The 27,299-nt window shown below is 40.8% G+C and overlaps 1 protein-coding gene and 1 long non-coding RNA gene across 3 annotated transcripts in view; one reads left to right on the top strand and one right to left on the bottom strand.

Moving 5' to 3' along the window:
* Positions 1–27,299, bottom strand: part of LOC121166283 (BRISC and BRCA1-A complex member 2) — a 418,479-nt gene that overhangs the window by 83,865 nt on the left and 307,315 nt on the right. The gene's annotated exons all lie outside the window — the stretch shown is intronic.
* LOC121166285 lies at positions 4,665–18,821 on the top strand. Its single transcript, XR_005885384.1, has 3 exons — positions 4,665–4,675; positions 5,582–5,588; positions 18,737–18,821. It is a non-coding gene; the product is annotated as an uncharacterized LOC121166285 (long non-coding RNA).

The raw sequence follows: 27,299 nt of genomic DNA, 5'->3' as shown, positions 1-27,299 counted from the left end.
TCTTGAGCATTAAAAGAGTCACATAATAATTAGAATGATACCAATATGAAAACAGCCTCAAGCACTCCAAGAGAGACACTGTTTTAGAATTTTTCTAGTTTGGGTTTTGTTGTTGTTGTTGCTGTTCCAGAGTCATGACAAGGCACTGTCACAGACATGTGGGTCAGCCTTAGAGTCCTATTCTTGTCCATGAATTGGGTTCCAATAGAGAGGAAGTTGACCTAGCTATCTCCACCAAACTACAATTTAGAAGGAATGCAGGAGGTTGAAGCCAAGAAATGTGCAGGATGGCAGACGGAGATAAATTGCCTCTAACCCCTAAGCAAAGGAATTCCTAAGTGAAGGATGCCAGCTTCAATCCAATTCAGCACACACTAACCATATGCTTGTTTAAGGTCTTGAAGTCTTCATCCTGAATACGTGACTTGGGCACCTTTAGTAAGTTCCTTTGAGGTGTAAGAACGTCAAGAACCTTAAGAATCTGAACACTTCATGATAACAGAAAATGTTTCCTAGTGGCCTCCCAGGAGACAATGAAACCAACAATTCATGCTCACTGGCTGAATAATCACCTTTGTTGTAGACCCCAACAGAGCCTCCATGAACCTCACAACCACTCTTCCATTTGGTTTAAGCAGTCTAATTTATGGATAAGAAAATGGAGGTTTTAAGAGTTTCAATGTTCTGTCTGAGATAGACCAGCAAATAAGTTGCAGACACTGTCTGAAACCAGGTCTTTCTAGTTCCAAAGCCCATGTCCTTTTTTGATAGGAATTCCTTCACAAAAAGATCATGTGGAATTTTACAAGTCTAATTGCTACATACATACTCAAACAGTAGTATAGATGACTGAAGGTTTTCTTCAAAGCTTAACATTTTTAGAAATTTACTATTATTTCTCATTTATTTGAGAGAAAGTGAAAATGAGAGAGAGAGAAAGAGAGCATACACACTCTCCAATTCACTAATTCATATTCCAAATACCTGTAATGGAACATGGGTTGATCCAGGGCCAGAGCCAGGAGTTAGGTAAACACCCTAGGTCTGTTTTATGTGTAGGAAATCAACTACTGGAGCCATCACCACTGCCTCCCAAAACTGCATTGGTAGGGAGTTAGAGTCAGGAGCTAAGACCAGGAATTAAATCCAAGTACTCTGATATGAGACGGGATGCTAACTGCTAAGATAAATGTTTATTCCTTTATCCATAAAATGTACCCCTTAACACCTCATTTTTATTTTTTTTTAAAGACTTATTTTTATTTATTTGAAAGGAAGAGTTACAAATGAAGAGGGACCAAGAAAGAGATCTTCCATCTATTGGTTCACTCCTCACATGGTTGCAACAGCCAGGGTTGGGCTAGGCCAAAGACATGAACAGGGAGTTTCTTTCAGGTCTCTCACATGGGTGCAGGGGCCCAAGAACTTAGGTTATCCTCTGCTGCTTTCCCTGACGCATCAGCAGGGAGCTGGACTGGAAGAGGAGAAGCCAGATCTTATCAGCACTCATACAGGATGCCAGAGTCACAGGTGGTGGCTTAATGGGCTGCACACACACCAGTCCCTCTCACATTTTCTTATTTTAACATACAATTGTGTAACAAGTTAAAATTATGAACTTTAAAAAAAACTGTATAGGGGAAGTCATTTGGGGCAGCAGTTAAGATGCTGGGTGGGATGCTCACATCTCATATTGGTATACCTGGTTCAAGGCTCAGCTATGCTTCCTGCCTAGCTTCCTAGGAGGCAGCAGATGAGGGCTCAAATATTTAAGACCAAAACCCCTGGGAGATGTAGACAGACGTTTGGGCTCTTGGACTCATCTAATATAGTCCTGGCTGTTATGAGCACTTGGGGATTGACCTGTCAAATAAAATGGAAAACAAAGCAAAACAAAACAAAAAAAAAACAAACCACAGATTTTAAGACTCAGGGAATATAAATATTAAATACAAAATGGCTTTATTTTTTTTCCTAATTAGATTTTTTTTCTGATCAACCACTTTCTAAACTCATTGTTAGCTTTCACCTCATTTTTTGGATCAATTTTGAGTCATTTTGAGTCTCAACTATTTAGCTAAACAAAACCAGGGATCAACTGGAAAAAGGAAAATCTTTAAAACACACACACACACACACAAAGAGGGGGAGGTATCTCGGTGAGTTCACTGGGAGAAGGAGATAAGTGCCCAGAGGAAGAAACCATGGGCCACACGGGGGTGGACTAGCGGAGGCACTGCACAGGACTGGCTGTGCTACATGGGTGACAGATTATCCCAGTTTTCCCATCAGCTCAGCTCACAGCATAAGGAGTCTTCTTTCCAGTGTAGCATTTCATTCTTTGTTTCCTATTTTCAGAGGGAACATATAAAGTGAAAATATCCTGAGACAACGGCAACAGTGAATAAATGTTCAGAAAATGTCCCTCTACGGAGGTAAGTCTAAAGTTACATTACATGAGATGACTTACAAGGCTATTATTAACTATCTTTAAAGTGTGAAGACACACTGTATGGTTACTTTTGATCAGCTGTCCCTTGCTTAGGTACAGCACAAACAACAAGAGTTTTAAAAAGGTAGTAAGATGGGGCTTTGGTTTGCAAGTGAACTCTCTATAAGCAGAGTAGTAACAGCAACTCTTTACTAAGCATTAAGTCTGTAGCAGACACTACACAACAAGTGCTTTGCCAATATATCATTTATTGTTCACTCCGACTTATGAGTCAGGTGGTCCCTTACAGAGGAGAGAGTTGAGGTTAGAGATGCTGCATAACCTCCCTAGGGTTATACACCGGGAATGGCAAACAGGCATCTAACTCCAGGTCTCTCTGACCTAAATCCAGCCCTTTCCAGGGGCTTCGGGGATCACGTCCATGGCTTCCAATCCTTACCTGCAGACACCACATTCAGTTCCAGGCCAATGCCTGGGCCGAGCAGGCCCTTGAGGCTCTTTCTAGGTCAACTCACTGAACTTATTCAGGAACCTGCACTGAAGCCATCACGCCAGTTCCAAAAGGAACTCCTGTAAGTTGGGAAGAGCTCTGAGGGCCAGGGGACTTGATGGATATTTTTCAGCAGAAAGGAGGTGGAGTGCTGGCAAGCACACATAAAGATGGGAGCATGGCAGTAACAAACAGAACACGCCTACTGACGCAGCCACCGGCCAAATCTGTGTTCAGGAATATCCTCCCTCAGGTTGTTAATGTCTCACAACAGCATCCTAGAGGCAGTGATCTTAACAGATGTCTACCATCAGGGCTTTGGTAGTATGTGGAAAGTATTCTAAGTTCCCTAAAACAACCGCAGACTTAGCAGATGTTCTAAGATTTGGTGGGAACTGCTGAGAACATGCCCAGTCTGTCAGGATGCCTACAGGATAAGGGGGAAGGAAAGCCCTGCCCTCCTGCTGCATCTCAATCCCAGGTGGAACTCTCTGCAGTTGATTCCATCACTGCTCTTTTGTTTCAAAGAAATGAAACTGTTTTTGAGTGCACTGACTGTTTACTTGTTAGAAATGTCTAACTTTCATGTTCCAACAAATGGCTTCACTGTTCTGCTATTAAGAAAGGGTCTCAAAAACTTCATGGAAAAATATTTATTATGAGAGAAATTATGCAAGTATGTCAAAATTTTTTCACATCAGAACCAGCTTATCTTTTCATTCCATTTTCCACAGACTTTCTGGAGTACACTTATAGGTTTGGGTTACTTCATCAAGAAGTACGTCTTAAAATGCTTTCACTGAAAATGAAAGTCAATGCATACAATTACTACTCTAAAGTAAATCTACCAACATGCTCCTCATGCCTTCCTTTCCACTGCATGTGAATTTGAATGATGGTTGAAGGCACATGCAGAGAAGGGGGAGAGGAGAACCCTTCTGCCTTACAAGGCCAGAGAAGAGGAGTACCAAGTGTCCACAGCTGGGATCTACTCTGAGTTTAGGTATAGGAATGGCACTGGATCACTGCAGCATGCAAGCGCGCAAACACACACACATATACACACACAGAGCTGGATTCTGTGCTCAAAGCAGTACACTGCTGGAAGCTCGAGTTTGGCTTGTGCACAAATGTGAAGACAGCAGGGTAGTGGTACCTAGTATTTCACAAACTGGTTCCCCAGTGCTCCTTGCTTGTCTTTTTTTTTTTTTTTTTTAAATTCAACATCTTTACAAATCATGTAGTAGGTACTAATATACTCATTGTAGAGTGAAAAACAGGCTTGAGGTAGGTGACTTGCCTAAGGTAGAAATTGTGGAACCGGACTACCATCTTATCCATCCACATTTGCCTAAGAATAATCTGAGGAACTTGGCAAGTGGCAAATGAATTTGCTCCAGGGGGCCTGAATTTGGACCCGGGTAAGCGACATTTTAACCCATTCTCTACTAGATGCAAGTGGGTGTCAAGCACATTCTGAGTACTACTATCCACCTGGCTCAGATGCTGCACAATTGGGCTGCGAATGGGGAGAGGGGTGTGGTGACAGTAAATCTGCTTCCATCCCTGAGGTAGGAGGCCTGTGACTGTCTGAAAGGTATTATGCACAACAGGAAGCAAAGAAAACATAGACGTACTCTTATAAAGAGATTTACTTTATTTGAAAGGCACAGTGATACATACACACATACAAAGAGATCTTATTTAGAAAATACTGCAATCACCAGGAATGAGTCAGGTTGAAGCCAAAAGCCAGGAGGCTCCAGTCTGTTCTCTCTCATGGAGGTAAGGGTCTAAATATTTGAGCTGTTACCTGTTGCCTTCCTAGTCAAGCTGGCAAGAAGGTTCAGTTAAAGCCATTGTCTGCAACATCAACATTTAATATGGCCACCAGTTTGAGTCCGGCTGCTCCATTTTCAATCCAGTTCCCTGCTATTGGTCTAGGGAAAGCAGCGGAAGGTAGCCCAAGTCATTGGGTGCCTTCTCAATTGGCCCAGAACTGGCTGTTGAGGCCATTCGGAGTGAACCAATAAATGAAAGATCCCCCTCCCTGTCTCTGTTGCTCCCTCTCTAACTCTGACTTTCAAAATAAGTAATGTAAAAAAAAGAAGAAGGAAGAGGTAGCAGAGGATAAGGACAGAAGAAAAGGTGTGCAGAAGCAGAGTACACCAGCACTCCAATATGGAATGCTGGCGTTGCAAGTGCTGGCTTTATCAGGTAGATCACAACACGGGTCCCTAAACATGTTCATAAGGTCAAGCATGGGAATAAGGCATTTAGAAAAAACAGAATCAAGGAAATTTTTGTTAACTGTACATATAGACAAAATGAAGTATGGTTGCTACTTTCAAGTAATCAGTAGACAAGGGAGCAGTCAGTTTCAGATGAGGGCTAGAAGTAAGAGGGACTTGGATATAATTTAGGGAGGTACCTGTGGACAAGGGTCAGGAACTCAGGGTGGTCAGCAGACCACTGACCCAGAACCACGCTAAGTGGTGTTCTGCTCTACTGGGGAAAGCACATCTCTGACCTCATGGTGCCCAGGCCACCTAGCGCCCAGACAGGAAGCAAGAAGAACAATGGCAGATCTTAGTGCAGTGCGTGTGGTGACATGGAAAGAAAATACAAGGTCAAAAAAGAGTTGGTGTGATCACAGCAGGACAGCATACTGGAAATAAGGAAACATCTGGGTTTTGAGATTGAATCTGTCTCACTGCCTAAAATTTCTCCTGAGAACTTCTAAATTTAGATCTCCAGTTCAGAATCTTCCTGCAACCAGGACCCCAATGGCCAACTGCCCACTTAGCACTTCCACTTGGATGTGGAAAACACACTTCACAATAGCAAACTGCCTGCAAAACCTACCACTCCAGCACACATCCCATCCAGTCCCATTTCTTGGTTCCAGACCCAAACCTTCAGTCCTCCTTGCCTCATCTGTCACTCCTCACATTTCCATGAGCCATGTCCAATCTTCCAATCCTTCTCATCTGGGTTACTGACTCCAGAGCTATGCCAGGGCTGCTCCCATCACAAGAATGGGCTCCATTCACCTACTATTTCCTCTGTCTAAAGCTCTTTTCCCAGACATGTGTGGGGCTCACACCCTCACCTGCATCAGGCCTTTCTCACATGCTATGTGCTCCTGAACCACCTACTTCAAATAACCTGCCCCCATCTCTTCTTTTGCCACACTTCCACGGCCCACACCTCCATAACATGTTCTGTCAAACTAGTATTCACCACCCACAGCCTTCACTAGAATGACAGCACCCCTAGAAAGGGAGGGAATCTTTGTCCATTTTGTTCACTTCTCTACCCAAGACAAGGACATGCCAAGCTAACAATTAGTTATCCATTAAATAGCTGTAGTATTAACACTGAATGAATTTAAAGAAATATATGGGGCTAAATATTCAAAAACAGACATTACAAGACAAGAAATATCTTCTGAAATGGTCATAGTAGAAGATAACATCAAGGCTGGGCAGTGGCAGTGGACACTGTTGGTTTTACAGCCTTAGGCCTTTGTTGCACCTGCTTGATTCCGTAGCTGCGGACAATATGGAAGGGAACTAATGAGCACGGCTATGTTCCAGCGCAGTTTTCCTTATGGAAGCTCACATCTCCTACAATACAACTCTTAAAAGTCATAGAACATTATTCTTTTTATGTTTTAAAAAGCTTAACAATCCTTCCTTAGCTCATCAGCTGGCTTTGCTTGTTGACTCTTGATTGAGAATTACAAAGCCACTGGACAGTTCAACAGATGTTGAAAAAGTAGGGGAAAACATCTGGGAGACTTCAAGAAGTTCATGGAAAAAGTTGAATTAATAGTTGATTTTTATGCAAAAAATTATTTTTGAAATTCATCTGTAGTTTTCTCATTATGCACATTTTGGATAAGTTTTTTAGGGACAATTCAAATAGGCAAAAGAGAGACCTAGATTAGGTTATTAAGCAAGAATGAAGAAGAGATCCTTTGGCCAAATCTCTGAAAAATCCTATTCTGTCAGCAAATAAACCAGAGGCACCAGCCTTTTCCAGGCAGTGGTGAGGTGAATCTAAGGCAGCTCGCGGCCCGTGGGAGTTCTCACAATGATACTGGAGTGTAACTGTGCAAGAGCCAGCTATTTATATGGCTGTGAACGAAGCTGCAGGCATATTCTGGGGCTTTTTTACTTCTATGTTAGGTGAAGGAGCTGCCTACAAAAGCCTTCCTCCCACCCAAAATACTGGCTGTTAGTGACTGATCCTCCGAAATATTAAGATGAATCATATATGCTCTTTTCACAGTGCGAAAGGAGATAATTTTAAAACTCAGAAAATGCCACATTGGGTAGAGTAAGAAGCCACACAACAGAAAAGCTGCCCAGCCTGAAAACTGTAAATAAATAAACTGCAGCTCCTGCGTGGCAACCTGCTTCCTCATTGAAATGTTGGTGCTTCTCTAAGGGGCAGGCTGGTGTTGGGACATGTTCAGTCACATCAGCTGAGGCTGGAAGGCAGCTTTGGCTCCACTTCTCTCTTCCCCAGCCCATTCCTTAAAACCTCCCGCTCCTGGTAACCCATGGCCTTCAGCGTGCCTTCCTCCAGCACTCTCTTCTCACCTCCCGGCAGCCTGTGGTCTCCCTGTCACCACTGAGCTCTCTCAGGGACTGACCTGCGAGGTGCCAAATGACAGCCGGGCTGTCTTCACCCACAGACGGAGAGAGGACTCCTGTGTTTCTTTTTTCTTCTTTTTTCTTCCTGCTTGGAAAAGCAGGTAATTTCTTCTTTGATTCCCGTGCTCCGATTTGTTTTCTTTCTCTTTTTGTTACCAAACAGTGCACTCCCTACTCCCCTTCCTTTTTTTTTTTTTTTTTTTTTTTTGCAACATCATCATTTTTCCACATTGCACCGTTTGGCAAAGGAGAAGGAGGGAACCACATCAAATAAAGGAATGCAACCACAAAAGCTGCCTTGAGAAGTAAGGCCCCAGACTTTTTTTTTCTTTTTGTCAATTTACCGTTTTTGGACTTGTTCTCCCATAATCAAATCCTCCCTATCGTGTTAACAATGTGGTGGTGTGTCAAAACTTTGGAATTTTGCTTCAATCAGCAACCCAGGGCTTAATAGGAAAATGAAGCAACAAAACATCAGTCTCCCTGTTAACCTTAGGCTAGGCCTGTACTTAGGATGGGAATGCTTGCCTCTCAACAGTGCCTGGGCCAAACCTTCAAAGTCTTGTGCGAGCTCCAGGTTGTCAGCAGAGGCCTAAAGCTGTGATACAAGCGTCACTGAAGCATGCTTCTAAAGCAAGAGGGGCACTCTTTCCAAGTACCACAAGATGAAGCCCCGAAGTTTCATAAGCCAGAGCAGACTGCAGACAGATTCCTCTTCCTGGCAGCAGTCCTTGGGTCTGGTCTGGGACATGCATGCTGTCTGCGGTAATCACGAAAGAGCTCATTTCAAGTAAATGTGGCTTTAGTTTTTTTTGGGGGGGGAGGGGTTGTTGTTGTTGTATTTATTTCTTTTTTGAAGGAGGCTTGTTTTTTAAATTAAAAACATGTGCCCAACATATAAATCATTGAAAGACAACAATAAGGTGCACTAATTCCAAGCCCAAACATTTACCAGTCCCTTTTCTGTGCACTCAGGATCTCTGCCTTACGGTTAATGTTTAAAACTCGTCACCACAGGAAATACCAGGCACCTTCGATTTTGTGATTTCTGACTTTCGCGAACAACCAGGTACATGAAACTACTCACGGCATGGAACCAAATGTTTTGGTGTGATACATCTTGCTTGCTTGATCTTGAACACTGTCAGTGTAATCCATTGGTGTGAACTGAGGAGGCAGGGGGTGGGACCAGGGATTAGCACATGATGCACCATCCCCAACCTGCCGCCAGATCTGTAGATGACAGTGGAATGCATGGAAAAAATAAAGCAAACAAGACAATCATATAGAATCACAGGATCTCATATGGATTCACTGGTCAGAATTCACAACTGCCCCCAGCCAGCATGAGAAACACTGTGCAACGTATAGAAGGAGGAGTCTTCTCTCCCGAGAAGTCAAGATCTTCTCAGATAATGGGCACAACTGCTGTGCCTCTGATTCTGGCAAGACTCAACCTGGCACCAGCTCTACCTTCAAGAGCCAAATCGCACGTCATTCTATTTGCCATCCATCTTCCCGCCTCTTCTAGGGCTGTCCCCTACTTTGCCCTCTTCTTGGCCCCACCACTTCAACAGTCTGAGAGGACAGAGACTGATACAGTCAAGACAGAAGGACACAGCTTATAAAGATGGCAGGCAAGTGTTTATTTAGGACTCTCTCTCATCCATATCCTGTGACTTCAGCTGGGGTGCTGAGGCCAAGCCCCATCCACAAAGAGGAATTTGCAATGGTTCTGTGCTGCCAAAGTAGGGTACAAATCCTGGGTGGGGATCCATGCCCCTCCACAGAACCAGCACCCCTCCAGGCAGTGTCCACCAAAAGTACCTGGCCATTTTCTAGAGCAGTCTGAGGGGAAGATGATGAGAAAGGACCACTGGGAATTCGGGAAGGTGAAGGACTCAGGGGACTACCTATGTCAGCAGTATTACAAAATGAAGACGTTTTCAGTAGATTTCTGTCATTTAAAAAGAATTTGATCTGGCTAAATAAATTGTTTACTTACTAACAGAGAAAGTGGGAGTTCAGTTCTGTTAATGGCCATCTGTGCAAAACTGGGATTCTGATTCTGAACATTATAATTTATTTACCTATAACTTACTTTTTTAAAATAGCCATTAGTTTCAATACTATTTTTATCCAGTTCCCTAAAACAGATGATTCAAAACAGCTGCAGCAATCAGTAAGGCCCTCACATTTCCATACAGTCTGCTGGGCAGGCATGACCGGAATAGTGAGACGCTATGAGAACAGGGGGCAGGCGTGCAGGCCCAGGGGAGCTTGGCCTTATTGGCCAGGCAACCCTACAAAGTGGATGTGATGACGTTTTTAAAGCCAGCAGCCCAGGATGCAACAACAGGAAAAAGGTTTGGTACGGAAGAGCATGTGCTCCGGGAAACATAGGCAATGCCAATGCCAGAACTGAGGCCAGCCTAACTTTTGGAAGCCACTGTGTTGGTTACTTGGGAATTTTCGTTGCTATCGTTTTCTTGGGCTTTCAAAGCCAAAAGTCAAGATTCACTAATGTAACATTATTAACATCATAAAGAACACTGTAAACATCACATATTTTTAGTTGTATGGCTGCCCCATGATTGTTATAATATAACAATATTATATAATTATAATATTATATAATTATTTCATCAGCGGTCTCAACGGACCCAAGGCACTATCATGTGGCTCTACAGGGAAGAACATGCAGAATGGACTTGTTGGCATAACAATTCATTTCAGGACACACCTTAGTATCACGAGTCTTGGCACTTGCCTTGGATTCTTCAGAGCCACAGCCAGTCTCAGTAGAGAAACCCATGGATGGGGCCACAACTTCTGGGCCACCTGGCAGCCCTAAACCTGAGTGTACAAGGTCCACCCCAGAACTTGCGCCACTTTGGAGGAGCCCCAGGCACTCTTGCCTCACATTAGCACCTCTCTTGCCCCACCAAACCAAGGCTGCTTCTTAAAACAGACTGGGACTCACTGAGAACGTACTCCCCTGGATGCTTCCTCATTGCACCAGGAGCTAATTTGGGATCAGAGCCTCTCTCATGGCACATCCTCAAGCTATCAAGCTGGGAGCATGCTCATCTCCACAGCAGCTCACACGTCAACTGTCCTTTAGGTTCAACACACAGACCGTGCCTTTTCTTAGCCACCTCAGTCTCCTAGGAAAGGGGACGCCTGAAGCCAAAACTTGGAGAGAATAAACAGCAAGTTCATACGGGTAGGACAAAATCCCAGAAGTAAACAACGCATTTCAAAGAACAATCTAAATACCTGTGGGCTGAGGAGCTGAACACATCATAGTGACTATAATGTATGAGTAATGTACAAGTGAGTACCATGCAGTCATCAGAAAGAATGGGAATAATCTATAAATCTTCACCTAGAGAAACAGCCATGCTGTATTGTTATAGGAAAAATGCAAGCTTCAGAATGCTACATAATGTATTTTCACTGTAAAAATAAAACATTAACAACAACAAAATTAACATATAACCTAAACTGATTTAACAGCAACAACATTGCTAAAACACTAAGTCTATATACCTGGTATTTCTTAGTGCCGATGTTTCCCTTCTACCCTCCCTTTCAAGACTTGGGGCTCTCTGTCTCTAAGAAAAGAGAGTGGATAATCCCACCCAAGTCAGAGACGGGCCCAGCATAGGGAAGAATGACCTAGTACTGGATGACAATGTGTCCAGCAAGCAGAGAGGTGAGAAATTCAGGGAACAGGACCAGAGAAGTTTCTCAGAGAAGTTTCTCAGGCCTTACTGGACACTGTGGTGGGGTTGGGGATAGGGAGGGCATGGGTGGTGGAGGTGCTGGAAGCTCTAGAGTAATTTCAGGAAATCCAAATAAAGAGTCATTTCCAGTCCAATCCTCACTGGGGAATTGAGGCGGTCACTGTGCCAAGTAACCTCCTCTTTACTCCTTGGAGTAAAGTGGAACTCCAATAGGACTCAGGGCTTATATTTGACCTCGGGTACTTTGCTTTTTAAGAGTAACAGAAATTTAGAATTTGCTCGTTATTTTTGTAATATCTGCTTAGGGCAGGGGAAGGGACAAATATCAAAGTTTAAAAACACTGTTTTGTTCTGGAGTTGAGCCTTTTATTCCCAAGTGTACTGGACTTGTGACTGCTGACCTGGGATCTACTACCATTTGGAAGAAAAGTGTTGACAGTCAACACATGAACAATTTCCATAAGCTAGATTTTGCACTGAGATCTTTCATTTGTTGTCTTTGTTTAATCCCTAAAAACCCTTGTGAAGTTGCTATATTCCACACATAGAAACAAGACTTGGCAGGTAAAGTCAGTGAATGACTGAGGCAGTAGTAAATGATGGACACTGGATTGGAGGAGGAGGCCATTTAACTCCTGAATGAAATCTTTCTGCCAGTTGGTCTTCAGCAATCACTTAGCTTTTTCTGAATCCAGCTTTCTCATTTGTGCAATGAAGCTGGGACTCTTAGATGCCTTCTAATTCTATCACTACTCCGGTCTCAGATGGTGGTATGGCAGGTATATATTTCTACTGAGAAAGTTAGGCATATGCCCTATTAAAGAAAGCTTCAGAAAGAGGTGGGACTTTGGCCTTGTGCTTAAGAGGCCTGCATCTCTTATTAGAGTGCCTGGGTTTGATCCCTTGGTTTGGGTGCAGATTCCCTTCTCCCTTCCTGTCAACACAAAGCTTCGGAGGCAGCAGGTGATGGTTCAAGTTGTTGGGTCCTTGCCACCCATGTTGGGAGACTGAGATCCCAGCTCCCAGCTTCGGCCTGGCCAGTCGTGGCCTTTGAAGGAATTTGGGTAGTGAATGGATTGGAGCTCTGGCTCGTCTATTTCTGTGTGTGTCTTTCTGCCTCTGAGTTAAAAGACAAAAAAAAAAAAAAAAAAGAGAGAGAGAAAGAGGTCAAGGAGAGGGAATAAGAGGGAGGAAGGGTGGAGGAAAGAATGGAAAGAAGGAAGAAAGGAAGAAAAGATTCAATCTTAATATATAAACATTCCTGGCACAAAAGGAATAGAGCAAGGTGGTGAAAGTACGTTAGAAAAGGAGGTTTTTACTAGCTGCTGTGAAACCTGAGGGACTGACCGGATACAAAGCCACAGACTTATCCAATGTGATTCTTCTCATGCTTGCAGTCAGTATGTGCCATGGTTTCACTCTATAACAGGGACACAAGCATAATGCCCTGTGTACATACTTGGTTTCTTAATAGCTTGCATTGTTTCAGAACTTCTGTTACAACTGTGCACTTTCCGGCCCACTGTGATAGCCTAGTCGCTAAAGTACTCATGCATGCACCGGGATCCCATATGAGCGCGGTTCTAATCCCAGCAGCCTCACTTCCCATCCAGTTCCCTGCTTGTGGCCTGGGAAAGCAGTCAAGGATGGCCCAAAGCCTTGGGACGCTGCACCTGTGTGGGAGACCAAAGATGCTTTAAAGATGCCACATTTGTGATAGTTTACTACAGTGGCAGCACTCCACATAGCATTCAAAGAGTATATTATTTTTTGAAGGAAACATGATGAAATGAGGTTGTTTTTTGTAGATAACTAAATAAATAATGTTAGTAATGGTTTATGTCCTATTGGATAAAACAAAATCAATATACTCTTTTCAATCTGAATGTGTAAGTACGTAAATAAGTAAATGAGAAAAGCTCTTTCTTAAAGTATAAAACAAACCAATAAATTCAGAGGGAAAGAAGAAGCTAAAGAATCATCAATGGGCATTAAAATTAGGAGCCAAGAGTCTGAAAAGGATAGTTACATATGAACACATCTTCTCACTTATTTCTAATTAGTATCATTAGAGAATAAAATCTTGTCAGTTTCACCTGAACTACGTGATCAAAGTAAACACTATCAGTTCTAGGACAAAGTAACATCAAGTGTCTTCTTATACGATGTCCCCAGGACACGACAAGGTGTCTGAGGTATGTTTGGCAAAAATGTGTAACATGAGTCTAATCATGAACAAACATCATGGAACGAAAACTGAGGAATAAGTAACCAGTGTGTATACTTCAAAAATATCAAAGTCAAGCAAAATAAAGACTGAGAACCTCTTTCAGACTGAAAAAGAAACAACCAGAACTGGAGGCAATGTGGGGCTGGACTGGATCCAGGACCCCCATTTTTTTTTCCCAAATCATTTTTTAAAATTGATTACACTGCATTATGTGACACAGTTTTATAGGCACTGGGATTCCCCTCCCCTCTCCCCAAACGCCCCCATGGTGGATTCTTCCACCTTGTTGCATTACCACAGTTCAAGTTCAGTTGAGATTCTTTCATTGCAAGCATCTACAAAGCATAGAGTCCAGCATCTTATTGTCCAGATAAGTTCAATGGTTTCTTGGGGAGACCGTCTCTGGTCTGAAGGTAGAGCCGACAGAGTATCATCCCAATCAATTAAAAGCCCCGACATTACATCAGTAACATTTATAATGGAATTAGTTGACATGGTATTGAGTAACCAGCATGTTAAAAGAGAGAGACAGGGAAAAAAAAAAAAAGAGTGCAAGTTCTGAACCACATCCTATGACTTCTACATTGACATTACAATTATTAGTTTATATACAACTGGATTCTATACACCTTAAAATGGCTATAGATTACTATTCAGCTGTCTCATGTCTATTTTAATTTTAGTATTTAGCAGTTTATAGCGTTGAAGCATAATTTTGCAGAACCTGGCTGTTTTTCGAGTACTCTATAACTCTAACAAGACATAAGGACCCCCATTTAAGAAAAAACACTAGAAGGGATATTATTGGAACAAATGACAAAATTAGAATATGGATTATGAATCAGATAATAGTAGTGTGTCAGTAACAAATTTCATGATTTGATAACTGCACTTTAAGAGAATGTCCATGTTCTTAGGAAATACATTCAGCAGCATTTTAAATGTGAAGTTCACCATGTCCCCAAGGTACTACAACAAAGCTCAGGAAAAAAAAAAGGCATGACATCTAAGTATAAATACAGAGAAAATGGTAAAGTAAATGGGTCAAAATGTCAGGGACATTTCTCAGTCTCTCTCTCTTTTTTTTTTTTTAATAAAGACTTATTTATTTATTTGAAAGGCAGAGTGACAGAAGGGAAAGAGATCTGCCATCAGCTGCTTTAATTTCCAAATGGTCACATTAGTTAGGGATGATCCAGGACAAAGCTGGGAGCCAGGAATTCCATCCAGGTCTCCTCTAGGTGCGTGCAGGAGCCCAGACACTTGGGCATCCTCCACTGCTTTCCCAGGCACATAACAGGGAACTGGACTAAAAGCAGAGCAGAAGGGACTCAAACCAGCACACCAATATAGGATGTTAGTGTCAGTGTGGTCTAATCACGCTGTGCCAGAACACTGATCCCATTCAGTCTGTTCCTGTATCCCATAGGGGTGCTGGTCTATATCCTGGCTTTTTCATTTCTGATCTGGCTCCCTGGGAAAGCACAGCAAGGTGGTGCAGTGCTACAGTCTCTGTCGCTCCACAAAAAACCGAGACAATGCTCCTGGCTGCCAACTCTGACCTGGCTTACAGACGACTGTTACAGCCATTTGGGGAGTGAACCAGCAGATGGAAGATCTCTTTCTCTCTGTAACTGTTCTTTGAGAAAAATGATTTTTTAAAAAATGTTACTTCCTAAATTCTGTAAATTATCCTGTCAACTCTTTTGTTATATTGAATCTACTGTTAAGTGACACAAATAGAGAATTTTATGGAAACTATGGTTCAGTAAGTTTAATTTTCTCTTAATGTAAAAAGCAACACATAAGAGTACTTCAAAATATTTGGGAAAAGCAGAATAGAAAAATACATTTATTTTTGTGCAAACAAAGCTTGAAATCCATGTTCAGGTTTTTCATAATATGAATTTTTCATCATCTTTTTGCAAGACGCTTTATATGCATGGATTTCAAAATACTTTTGCACCAACATAAACTTATCTTTAAATTTCTTTTTCATTTAAATTATTTATTTTTTTATGATACAACTCCTTAGGGTCAGGGATTTCCCCTTTCACCCTTTCCCTTCTCATTTCCCCTTCACTATTTTCCTCTAAGATTTTTTTAAAATTGGAAAGTCAGATAAATAGAGAGGAGGAGAGAGAGAGAGGAGGAGAGATAGAGAGGAAGATCTTCCATCTGCTGATTTACTCCCCAAGTGGCTAGAACAGTGGGAAGCGGGACCACTGGGATTAGAACCAGCAGTCATTTGGGATCCCAGCATATGCAAGGCGAGGCCTTTAGCCTCTAGGCTGCCATAACAGGTCCATGTTTTCCCCTATATTGTAACAATAGTTCAGTCCCTCAACAATAATCACAAGACCATCATTCTATCATTTAAGCGTACCCTGACACTGTAGATAGAGAATAGTATAAAGGCCAGAATTATGGTGTCAAAATATATTTAACAGTTTTATGGGGAGACTATTTTTTATTCACAAGTAGAGATCTACCTCCACTTCATGGTATACTTGCCTCCATTATACAGATCCTTTAGATAAATCTAAGTATACACATGCTTACCTATATATCTATTGATCTTATATTTTGCATTAGATCAGAGATAACATTACAAACTCTTTGAAGTACACTCATGAAAGTGGGTAGATGACTTTCCAGATAATATTGATAAATTTATCATGCTGACATGTCTGGTATGCAGTAGACCAGTATTGTACCTATCTGTTAACTGAGCATTATGCAATTTAGGTTTAGTACGGATACCTGTGTCCTAAACATTAAGATAAGGAAGATGATATGACACAAAAACTTTAAAGATCAGCTAAAAGTATGATCAAACTAGAAAAAAATGATTAAGATCTCTTGCTCTGAAATTGGACAGGCCACCAGGGCTTGAAATTCAACCCTATCCCTTCATGCTCTGACCTTAGGTCCAGTTGTGTTAAACTTGCCTAAACTTCAGCTTGCTTATCTGTGAAATGCTGATAATAAAAATGATTCCGGCACTAACATGTGCTAGTCAAGTAAAGTATTTAGTGGCTCACACATAATTTTAAATGTAATTTATTCTTATTATCAGTGTGTTTTAATAGTCCTGTTGCTAGCTTCTTTCATCAGAGAATCAAGATTCAAACACAATTTTAAAAATTCATCTTGTGGGTATCTACTACCAAACGTTTGAACATCAATTTTTAATCAACTTTAAAAAAATCAACTTTTCCTAAAGAAAAGTGGTATTAAAATAATTTTTTATATTTAACTCACGAGTTTAATTAGCCATGTTTCCTCCACATCATCACCATTACCTCACTTGAATTTCTATAGAATTAGTTAGGCATGTTAGACTTTCTAGTTTCTTTGCGTTAGACCCTGTTTACTTTCCTTAAATCCTTTATTTCCTTATTATCTGTCTGGCCCGTGTGAATCATTTCCTTAACGTTCTGAATCTCACTTATCTAGATTCTTCTATGGTCACCCTCCAGGTATTCTCTTCCTTTCTAGTTAAACTGGCATTTCAGATGAATTCTTGTTGAACAAATGATTGCTGATGTCTGCACGGCAGCTATTTGTATGGATCATTCCTCACACATAAAATGACTTCTGGTTTTTATTATTGTCCAGTTATATCTATTACCCTAGTCAAAACACTTATACAGGTGTTATGCAACACAAGCAGCTTTTCTGGATAACCAAGAAATTCCACCATTCTGATTCATCATTCATTCAACAAGTATTAATAGGCAGGACACTGAACAAGACAAATATGGTTCTATCGTAATATTTGCATTCTAGTAAGAGACAAATAATAATAAGATGATCATAATGTAAGAAAACCAACTATCATAATGCCAAAAGTATGACTGTGTATGTGGGGTTTTTCTTATTTTATGGTCATCTTATAGGAGGCAACTTGAAGGCAATCAGGCAAATTAATCTTAGAGAAAATGAATTTAAACTGAGGTCCAAATGACAAAGGGGAACCAAACATGTAATCATCTGGGAAGAAAACTCTTTCTGGCAGAGCTAAGAGGAAGTACAAAAGCCCTGAGGTGAAAATGAATGCAGGATGTTTGACGCACAGAGGAGGCCAACGTGACCTCAAGGGCACAGGTTGGGGGTGGGAGGTGGAGGAAAGGGCCCAATGCAAAGGCAGAGGCAAGACAGATGATGTAACGAAGGTAACGTATACATTTTTCTTTCTATGTCCAAGACAGGGCTCGGTATTGTTACTTTTTTTTACTATGGACATTTCATGGGCTTATATAATAAAGTGCTTAATGAACACTTCACATGTACATAAATTAGAAAAGAAGCTAAACTTGGCCAAGACATTGGGTGATGGCTACAGTCACTAACATGGACATGTGCTCCATCAACTTTAACTTCTGATCAATAGGCCTGGTATATTACAGGAAAACAGAATTGTCATGACATCTCTAGTTTTCTAAGCAACGAGAATGAACAAATGCTGCACTTGCAGGCTAGTTTGGCTCTTTGAAATACCTGCAAGGATTGCAATCTTCTACAAGTTGGAACATTTAGTACAGAGATTACACAATTTACAAACAAAGGGGGTTCCCAGAGTTGGCTTGTCTGGGAGAAAAATGAATTTTCCTCTAGGAATAATGTAAAGGAAGTCAGACTCTCAGGCCAAACCTAAAAAGCTTTAAAATTTTTTTTTTCATTATAAAAAGTATTTATAATAAAAAGTGTTTCTTATTTCAGTTTTTATTCCAAATAATTCCTTTTCTCTTGTCGAATTCATCACTGACTCATGGATTACATGGTGGCATCATTTTTCCCAAGAGACTTTTGTGTTTCCTTTTTGTCACCCATGTGTTGGTTACTCAGTGGCACGTTTTTTCATGGTGCTGTAATTTGTTGTTGATGTTGCTGTTGTTGTGGTTGTTCTCATACCAGTTGTTGACCTTGTTTCATGGCTTCTCAATTATGGAAATGTATAGTGATGGAGTACTGGGGTCTATCATATACAGATGTGGGGGTATAATGGAACATGCATCCCTGCTTTCAGATGAAAGATGGATTCCCAATGAAACTGTTGGACATGTGTAGACAATGGGATGCTGGACTGTCTGATATTGTCTGTACCAGCAATGTTGGGGTACACTTAAATAAGACTAACTGAAACAGGATTCCTTATAAAGGACTACATCATTGTAGTAAAATGAGGAAAATCTGTTGGGGGTGTGAGAGTTTGGGGAGAGAATCCCAGCCTATACGAAATTGCACCACATAATTCAAAATTCAAAATAAAAATATATTTTAAAAAGTTCATACAGTGGCAGAAATACTATAATTCTGCATTGAGAATATAATAGAAATGAATTCTTTCAGAATGTAGAAAATAAAAATTAATTTGAGCTTTTCATCTTTATTTATTTTGTGGCTGTTACTTGAAGAAAATAAAGTTTAATTAGGAAAAAATCAAGAGAGAAGTGAAGAGTCTATTCAGGAATTCTGGTTACCTATAAGGTTCCAGGAGATTAATGTAATTAATTTTTAAAATTATTATCACTTTGGAGTCAAGTTATCTCTCTCACGCTTAGTGCTCATCATGGTTGCTTTGGCTCAGAAACAGAAGAGCACGACATGAAAAGGAGCTGCCCTAAGGTTCCTGGAGGAAATGGAAGGGAATAAAGAGAAAAATGGCCCAATACACAATCAGGGGAACTAAGCAAAACAGGAAAATGGAAAAAGGAAATGAAGAAAGACAAAGAGAAAATTCCCACAAAAGTAGGCAAGAATTGATCACTAGCAAAAAAGAGGGATATAAGAGGGGCGGGGGAACGGGGTGAAAAGGGACAATGGAAAGGAGCTGAAGGTAGTGACCAAAGACTGATGACTCATCTTGAGTCGGAAGAAGAGAACAGAGTTTTCACTCATTTATTCAAACATACGGGTTATTTGAAAATTACATGATGCATTCTTCTAAGACTGAATTTGTACTTCACATAATGCTGTGTTATTCCAAATGGTCACAATGCTTTTAATGTAAGAATGTTTAAAAATTCTTATTAAATATATTAGTATTACATCAGACAACGTGCATTAAATACTTATTATCTAAGATGCATTTTCTATGCATTATCTCATTTAATCTCACAAAATGAACTGTTATTAGTTCCATTTTACAAAGGAGGAAACAGACAAGTTAACAAGGTCCCAGATGGCTACTAAATGATAAAGGCCACCTTGGAACAAAGTCTGATTCCAAAGTACAAACTGTTAACTACTTTGCTCTCTATTTTCCTCAAGAAACACTACAATAATGCTAAGAAGAGAAGCAAAGACCAGGTCTCCAACAGGTATCCAATCAACGCCCTTTGACATTCAGCAATGTAGAATCACCAATAACATGAGTTCAGATCTCAAATTGCTTACTCCGGATTGTTTCATTTCTTTAAACAACCATATTATCACTAGAATATGAGGCTTGCAAGGGGCACTTAGGGAAAGCAGAAATTACAGGCTGATTTCTCTAGTCACACTTACATGCATATCTATAGATGTAAGAAAAGTATTTTGTAAAATCCAATATTCATGATAAAGAATTCAGAAAACTAGAATTAGAGGAAAATTTCTTCAACTTGATAAAAAATATTTATAAAACTCTTATAGAGGCCCAGCATTGTGGCAGAGAGATGCTAGTTCAAGTCCACGTTACTTGGCTGCCAATTCAGCTCCCTGCTAGTTTCCCCTGGGAGGCAGTCACACACTGACTGTTTGGGTCCTGCTGTCCACATGTGAGATTCAGATGGAGTTCTTAGCTCCTAGCTTTTGTGGTCATCTGGCAAATGAACGAGCAGATGGAGGATCTCTTTCTCCCTGCCTTTCAAATAAATATAATAAATCACTTTTAAAATCATAGAGTTAATATTATACTTAATGGTAACAGGCAATACTTCCCTACTTCTGAGAAATAATGCACAAATATCTACCCTCACCATTCATGATCAACACAATACTTAAAAGTCCAGCTAATGTAACAAGAGGGAAAAATGATTACCAATCAGGAAAGAAAAAATAAATCTGCCTTTATTTTGCATATGATGTGATTGTTCACTCAGAAAATACTAAAGAATTTAAAAGAAAAAAAGGAAAGCCACAGGACTAACAGATGAGTTCAATAAAGTTGTGGGATCTAAGATCAATATACAAAAATTAATTATGTTACTATACATGTAATGAAGATACAGAAACCAAACTTTAAAATACAATACTATTTCTAATTTTCTCTTTAAAAAGGAAGGAAAGAAGGAAGGAGAGCGAAGGAGATAGAAAGACAGAAGGTAGCATTATGGCACATTAGATTATAACCAGCCACTGCCTATAACATTAGCATCCTACATTGAAGTACCAGTTCAAGTTCTGGCTGCTCTGCTTTTGATACAGCTTCCTGCTGGTGTTCCAGGAAAAGCAGCAGATGACAGATCAAGCCTTTGGTCTCCTGCTGCCCAGGAAGAGACCCAGTTGCAGTTCTTGGCTCCTGGCCCATCCCTAGCTGTTTGGGGCATCTGTGGGAGTAAAACTGGAAGAGAAAAGATATCTTCTTCATGTTTTTGTGTTCTTTCTCTCACTCTCTGCCTTTCTAATAAATACTAAATATTTTTTCTTTAAAAAAAAATAAAGAGAATGTGCTGTGGTGGGTAAAACTGCTGCTTGTGGTGCTGGCATCCTATATGGGCACCAGTTGATTCTTGGCTGCTCTACTTCCAATCCAGCTTCTTGTTTATATGTCTGGGGAAGCAATGACAGATGCCCAAGCCCCATTCATTCATATGGAAGACCTGGAAGAAGCTCCAGGCTCTTGGCTTTGAACTGGCTTACCTCTAGCTGTTGTAGCCATTTTGAGAGTGACCCAGAGGATGGAAGATCTCCCTGTCTCCCTCACTCTATAATTATACTTTTCAAATAAACAAAGAAAAAAGATAGCCCTAAGCATAAATAGAAAAAGGTGGCACAAGGAAGTTCTTTTGTAGTAATGTAAGAATTCTGTGTCATGGTTAGAGTGGGAATCAGACGAATCTATTTATCTGATTAAATTGCATAGACCTATTCAAATATATACCTAGACACTCAAAATCAAATGAATGCAGTTTAAAAAAGAGAATTTTGATCAGATCTGCAGCCCACCTAGTTACCAAAGTGTACCAATGCCAACTTCCTGACTTTGACATCGTATCACAGGTATTCCAGAGTAACACGTCACCACCGAGGAAAGTCAAGACGGCTCGAGGAACTCTGTAGTGTTTTTCCCCCCTAACATCTTACTTTTTTTTAACCAAATCAAATGTTCTGTTTCTAGAATAGCTCTGAAAAATACAGTGAACTAAATGAAATGAATTTCTTCTATTTCCCTATATAGATAAAGAGACTCTATACGTGGGCAACTGGCGGCAGAAAGAAGCCTGAATAAGACAAAAGGGGCCAGTGTTGTAGCATAGTATGCTAAGTCAGCATCCGATGGGGGTGCCAGTTTGAATCCTGGCTGCTCTACTTTCAGTCCAGTTCCCCATTAATGGGCTGGGAAACACAGCAGAAGGTAACTGATGTCCAGGGGCCCTTGATACCCACATGGAGACCTGGACGAAGCTCCTGGTTCCTTGGCTTCAGACTGGTTCAAGCTTTAGCTACTACAGTCATTTGAGAAGTGAACTGGTGGATGGAAGATCTCTTTTCTCTCTCTCTCCCTCTCTTTTCTCTTTCTTCCCCCTCCTCTCTTTCTGTAAAATCTGCCTTTCAAAGAAAAATGAATCTTAAAAAAAAGCAAATAAACAAGTTAATTACATCTAATATGTGAAGAAATTAGTTATAATTTATTAATATCATGTATTCTGCCAGCTTTCAACATATGCAGCTTTTCTACCCCTCATCTCATTAAATACATTGTTAATATATATATCAAATCACTGGAAAACCATTTTTTTTACATTTCAAAAAAAGCTAGGTCACAACATCTATTTGTTATATAAGGGACCTCCAAGGATCAAGCAAAGCTCCCACATGGCATCTAGAATTCTTAGCAGCCTTTTGTAGTATTCAGTCTCTCTTCAGCTTCCCAGACAGATCCACACATTAGTATCTTCTGGGGGTCCCAGGGGCTGCAGCTCAAATGACAAGTGACAAGGAATTACAATTTTGAGTAGAGTGTTAGGAGCTCATGAATACTGACTTTAATACTGCTGTCAACAATGCTGCTCTTGCCTAACACAGGAAAACCGTGTTCTAGGACAGAAACCTGTATTATCTTATCATTTAAAAAGTACACTATTGTTATCTGCCCCAAAAGTAGACCAGTGGATAAGGAAGAGAATAATAAGTAAATAATACAGGGTTACATGGTTTCAAGGACAAAAAGAAAAAAAACTTTTTAATGTTGATCGTAAAGATGAATTGGAAATACTGTGTGGAAATACATGCTCTAATTACCTTATAAATTTAGAAAGAAATTTCCAAAACAAATTTCAGAAACTAAAAATCTTATTTGGAATTTGAAAGTGACAAGGGTAAAATACTTTTCTCTATCTGTTTTTAATGTTTCTTGAAAGATTTAGTTTTTTGGATTAAAGGTGTAGCGATGGGGATGGGAGGGGGAGAGAGATATTCTACCTGCATTTCCCAAATAACTGGAATGGCAGGTGTGCCAGGCCAAAGCCAGGAGCTTGGAACGCCATCTGCGTCTCCCACGTAGGTGGCAGGGTTCCAAGTACTCAGACCATCTGCTACTAGTGCAGGTGTGTTAGCAGGGACCTGGATCTGAAGGGAGCAGGCAAGACTGCTTCAACAGCCGTGCTGCAGGAACTCAATTCCGACCACCCATGTGGGTGGCAGGGATCCATGTGCTTGCATCATCATCTGCTGCCTCCCAGGGTGCTCATTAACAGGAAGCTGGATCAGAAACGGGGGAGCCAGACTCTGACCAGACACTGTGACACAGAACTTAGTCACTGCAACAAATGCTGCTCCCATTTCATATATATTTTAATTTGTGTCATAATTTAAATTTAAAACAAATGTTTAGTTTTCCAGACCAAAATTAGTGCTAAGAAAACAAATAACAAATAAATTCAGCACCCAGAATTGTGCCTGACACTTGGTAGGCACTCAAATGTTTGTTTGAGTGAAAGAATGCAAGATTAATCACAGGGCTGAAATTAATTTTAATCAATTTATGCATATTTCTAAAAGTGAAATGATTTTCACAATGGCCAAACCACCCCAATCTACTGGAAACTGAGGAATAGAGGAATAAATCAAATATCACCACAGGGAAGCAAGGAGACACCTCCAGAAATGAGACATTCTATAGGACAACTGACCTAATTTCCTTAAACAAACTGGCGGGGGGGGGTAGCGAGGGCAGTCAGTAAAAATGGTTCTGGTTTAACAGACTTACGGGGGAAAAAAAAACAACATAAGATACTGGGCCTGGAATAATGGTTCAGTGATTAACTCCTTGCTTTGCAAGTGCCAGGATCCCATAACGGCACTGGTTAATGTCCTGACTGCTCCACTTCCCATCCAGCTCCCTGCTTGTAGCCTGGGAAAGCAGTAGAGCATGGTCCAAAGCCTTGGGTCCCTGAACCTCACACAGGGCACCTGGAAGAAACTCCTGGCTTCAGATTGGTTCAGCTGCAGCCACTGTGGCCACTTGGGGAATGAAGCAGCAGATGGAAGATCTTTCTCTCTATAAATCTGCCTTTCCAATAAAAATAAATAAATATAAAAAAACAAAAACAAGAAACCAAAAAAAAAAAAAACACCAAACTAATGCTGTATACTGTTTGTGTCCTGATTTAAAGAAACCAAATATAAAAATACCTACATAATGGGGCAATCTAAATGTGGACTTAGTTTAAATGGTATTAAAGAGAGAACTTATTGTTACATAAATGGTCCTTTATTTCTTATTGACACACATGGAAATATTTAAAACAGCAATGTCTGTGATGGGTTTTAATATACTATAAGTCCATCCCCCAAAAAAAGAGGAAGAAAGGAAATATGCGGAAGAAAGGATAAATGGATAAGCATGACCAAATGTTATTAAATATGGAGAGTGTCTCTCTGGGATCCAATTTCACATGTTTTCTGGTTTTATGTATGCTTGAACATTTTCTTAATCAAAAATTATTTTTGACTTCCAACTAAGCTACAGGTAGGTAGCAGCTGACCTTTTGGAGTTTCTAAGTTTACCTGAAAACTCTCTCTTCTGCTGGCTAGTAGGAAATCTAAAAAGAAATTCCGTGTTCCTTGGTGAAGAATGTTCCTATTACTTGTTTAGGAAATACCAACTCATTTTAAGTTTGAGCCAAGAAATGTAGATGGTTGACTTGGAGCACCAGATCACTCAGAACTCAGACTGAAAATATCTGCACTGTCTTCACCGCTGTCTTCCATCTGCAGAGGAATGAAGAGTTATCTAGGGAATGAAATCACTCCCTATCACTGTTCCAACATTCCTGTTGAGTGTGCAGCTTCAATGTCTGAAATGGTTTATCTGGCAGGAAGATAATTACGTCCACACGTCTGCACTGAGGAAGCACATTTTCCCCTGTTTTTGGGAGTTTCATCTCCAAGAGAATGGTCCAAAGCATGTGTTGACAAAACTTCGTCACTGGACCTCACTATCACTGAACCTAATCCAGGAGCCGTGGCTGGCAGCATCAGGAGGTGGCAAGCTTACGTGCTCTGTTTCCTTTCTCTTGAATTTACAACTCTCTTCCTTAAGCACAAAAACAAACAAAATTTTTCACTTTTTCACTGTAAATAGTAAAAAAAAAAAAAAAAGAGTAATTGGAGAATATGTTTTCAATGCCTTTCTGTTTTCTTGAGTTGTGAAGCTGAAATACTACCTCCTGTGGCCACTTCTGCCACCTGAAAGATGCTCAAGCCTTCCTACCTTACACAGTTGCCACCAGACCTCTGTAAAACCTCAGTCCCTACCTAGCTCTTGCATTCCTCTAGGGCACTGTGCTCATGCCTCAAACCCAGCACACCCAATGGTCTGGTGTAACTTTATCTCATGTGTAGTTCTCCCTCTCCGGACCAAGGCAGAAGTACATCTTTCTCAATGATCTGGCCATTTACAGGACCAGGCTCCATCCCAGGCATGTACCAGTTACTGGCTACCATGTAAATTATCAGGCAGCTAAGCAGGGAGGAAAACCAAGGAGAAGAGGTGCTCTCTTCCCTGGTTCCTGCAGGCTATTCTTTCTTGAGAAGTAAAATGTGAAGAAAGGGAAGGACTTGCAGAAAGCCACAGTTACATCTATAAGCTCAGAGTTCCACATTTATGCATGGAAGTCAAGAAAAAATGGGCTGTCTCTCTTTAAGACTCTGGAAATGGGAGTCACAGGATACAAAGGATAATAGTTAAGGATATGTAAAGTACCTAATTATACCTAGACCTTTGCTTTCTTGGAGATTTCTCTCTAAATTGACCACTTTAAATGTAGATATCTAGCCTTAGTGTTGAAGGTTATCTTAAGTAAATAATTTTATTTCCAAAGAGAAAAATCATACTGGAATCTGTCCTAGGCAAAACATGTCTCTGTTTCAATCCCTAGGGTTGGATTATGTAGGATAGCCAGTCAAATTACTGCTACCTGAGAGCCGCATGACAATAAGAGTACAACGACTGCTGCACACACATCATATTCTACCAAACCGGCCAGCCATCCCTCACCTCTCTTACAATGCTGATAATTTAGTGTTCAGAAACTTTAAAAATACTAGTATTCCTTATCAAAGGAACCCTTTTTACCCAGACCACACCTCCCACAGGGAATCTGAAGACCAGGCTACAGTCCAAAGTCTCTTATTGACAAGGTCCCCACCTTCAATTTGTGGGAGGCTAATCCTAGAAGATTGCTAATAAGTAATCACAAACTTCTCCACCCAGTACAGCTACTATAGAAAACAACATTACCTCAGAGATAAACAAAGTAATCATCATCCCAACTCCACCTCCACTCCAAGGAAGAATTAGAAGATTGGTGACTTCCTGCTATGGCCACTCACACCCTGCTAGCCCATGATTAGCCACCGAAAAGACTTCCAAGGAGTGGGAAGCGACAGCAATGGAGAACAGCTGAATGCTATGAATATCAAAGCTTATGATTGCAAATAACTTGCTGGGGTCCTCAGACCTAATTTAGTCCTCATATACATCTCAGGCAACAGGGCCTAGGCACATGGAAAGGCTTGCCTGGCAACCAAGAGCCTGTGAACACAGAATTCTGATCAGAGCCACCTGTGCTTGTTTTCTGGTTTCTGGGAGAAAAGGGGACTCAAGAGCCAAGAAGCAAGGTGTGAAGTGTATAAGAAAGGGGTGAAGTCTACAACCAGCTCTACAGGAAGTGACGCAGTCACACACGGTGTTCAAAATCATCAAAGCTGAATGTCAACTCCAGCAAGCCTGCTCACCCAGTAGGTCTGTCAGATGCTATGCAAATACCTAGAGGCTCAGACTGGGAGTAAAACAGAATGATTCAGAGGATTTTTCCAAGACAGTCTGAGGAGTAAGAGGAAAGGGTGAGCACTTAAGTATTGAAGAGGAAAAAAAAGAAACAAACTGTAGCAAAGTTGGCTACAGCAATGAAAGGTTATGCCTGGAAGGCAGTGTCTCACAGGCACCCCTGCCAGGCAGCACAGGAAAGGCTGCTCAGGCAGTCCCAGTAGGTTGGGTTCT

Source organism: Ochotona curzoniae, unplaced genomic scaffold (assembly GCF_017591425.1).
Source record: "Ochotona curzoniae isolate NIBS_2020 unplaced genomic scaffold, NIBS_Ocur_1.0 patch106, whole genome shotgun sequence".
Taxonomy (NCBI): domain Eukaryota; kingdom Metazoa; phylum Chordata; class Mammalia; order Lagomorpha; family Ochotonidae; genus Ochotona; species Ochotona curzoniae.
This window is presented reverse-complemented; position numbering and strand designations above follow the sequence as displayed.